The following is a 2,397-nucleotide window of genomic DNA, read 5'->3' on the forward strand; positions in this document are numbered from 1 at the left end:
CAATTAATTTTACCACTGCTTGTTACTTTTTTAAAATGTGACTGCTAGAAAATTTTAAATTATGTATGTGGCTCACATTATATCGCCTTTGAACCATGCTACCTTGGAGAACACAGAATAGCTCTAACATTCTCAGCTAATTTCCTTTCTGGTGTTTGAATAAATGAGAGAGGAAGACTGAGGAAATAAGTCCTAGGAATGAATTCATTTACGGTCCCAAAGCCTGTAGCTACTGCTGTGAGGTAGCTAGCTCCTACTCTAGCTTAGGGACGCTATGGATTCATCTACTGCCTTCTTGGCTGTCAAGCCCTTGGGTCTGATTTACACAGTGTTCTTGGCACCTAGCCCAGCACCAAGTGGTCCCTGCATTTGTCCACAGACTAGATGTGGCTGTATGAGTGAATGACTGTGTTCACTTTGCAGAGATTTTCCTGTAGTTCCCCACCTCTTCCAAACCCAATTCATAAATAAAGAAATTTGAAAATGAATAGGCAGTTATAATAGCTTATAATTACTACACACCAAGTCCTGGGAAATATCTGTGTGGGAAAGACTGAAAACACAGGTAGAAATGGGGTGTCACCTCTCAGGAGTGGCTTCATTTTTGAAGTGATGGAGTATGGTGAAAAGGACTCCAGTGAGGGAACCAAAGCTCTCCAGTTTTAGTGCAATGTCACCAGCACTAGCCACATGACCCTGGGCAAGTGACTTAGAGCTGACACACTTTACTTTCCTTTTCTAACAAAAATGCTAATCATTGTCCCGATTTCCAATTCAGGTAAAGAGCAAATGAGAAAACATATCCCAAAGCACATGCCGGCATTGGAATATGAACAAATTAATGTTATTTAGTGTTGAGTCTTATGAATTAAAAAACAAAAGGTCTCAGTGTTTCCCTCTGAAGTGAGCAATGGTATCCGGGACTGGTCAGAGGGCAGGAGAACCAAACCCAACTCTATCAGTCAGGCAACAGCTCTGTGGATGATCTCACAGGGTCCACAGCCTCACCAGCTGCTGGGGGATTGAAGTGGTGGGAAAATCAGAAGTGTGTTCACTTCACAAACGCTGGAACTGAAACAGCTCTGGGACCATTGGTGCTACACCCTTCTATATCAATAAGAAACACACACGAGAGGCAGGGAGGTTAAAAGAACTGTCCTGGGTCACTCTGCCAGCAGATGCCCACCTTTATGTCAAATGCAGTCCTCCCAGTGCAGAGCAGAGCTCGTCCCATGGGGCCCCATGGAACCTCCTCCTGCTGAGCTTACGGTAGTGTGAGGGAGATAAAATCCACAGGTCATACCAAGAGGAATGTGAGGCCCCTTGAAAAGCAACAATCTGATCGGCCACCAAGCCTTTTCATCTGCAGGCTCCAGCAAGGCTCCATCCAACGACAGAGAAGTCAGCTTCACTCACAGCCAAACAATGAGAAGACCGAGTTTGTTGTTGTTTTAAGTACGAAGAAGGCTACTTTTATTGAGATAAGATTATATTGAAAAGGAAGGACATTGTTAACAGGTTATTTGATTGATGCTAGCTAAGTTCACAGTAAGTGGCTGCATGCTCCTGAGCACATTATGCTGAATGTGCTTTATCTCATAAATCACCCTAGCTTCACAATAAAAAAGTTAAATTAACTTTATTGACCCCTGCTGGTTTTTAAATCCTAAATAGGACTTAAAACCTATCTGCAAATTGTCCAGATTTGCTAATTACTGTAGCTGGGAGGAGTTGACTCTCCCAGTGGATAGGGGAATCCAAAGAGACGGGTGTATTTAGTGCCAGACAGGGTCAAACTTTCAGGTCACCCAGCAACAACAAAGGGTGTCTCTTTCATCTCCCTGAGCCTGGCACTCTCCAGCTCCCAGGAGGCCTGCCTCTTGCAAACCCCACCCACTGTCCTAAGGCTGGGAACTACTTAGATTTTGCCATCTGCCTTACAGCTTTTGTCTGATGTCCCAAGATAATTTTTTTAAGGGATGGGGAGGGGGTATACAATATGGAGGCAGTTTATGAAAAATCTTCCATCTTCTCATCCCCTGCCCCATCACACACACACACGGCTGGAGAATAGACAGTAAGGCTTTGACTAATGATTCGTATCTGATTCGGGAGATGGCACTACTGTTATTCATGGTAAAGCTGTTACCAAGGAGAAACTCTAGCTGGGGAAACCTGGTCCTAAGGGAAGACCATTCCAGATGGAAATGAGCGATGTCAAGGGCAGAAGACTAAGTTCTTTTAGAAAAACTGGTTTTGAGAACCTAAGAAAACAGCAGATTGAACAAGGTATATCCCCTACATGAGGCTGCCAAAGAAACACACAGTTGATTATTGGAGAATGCAAAAGGCTAAGGAATCAGTGGTTTCCCTTTAAGATTGAGGGACAATGCCCAG

This window comes from Trachypithecus francoisi, unplaced genomic scaffold (assembly GCF_009764315.1).
Source record: "Trachypithecus francoisi isolate TF-2019V2 unplaced genomic scaffold, Tfra_2.0 Lachesis_group16, whole genome shotgun sequence".
NCBI lineage: Eukaryota > Metazoa > Chordata > Mammalia > Primates > Cercopithecidae > Trachypithecus > Trachypithecus francoisi.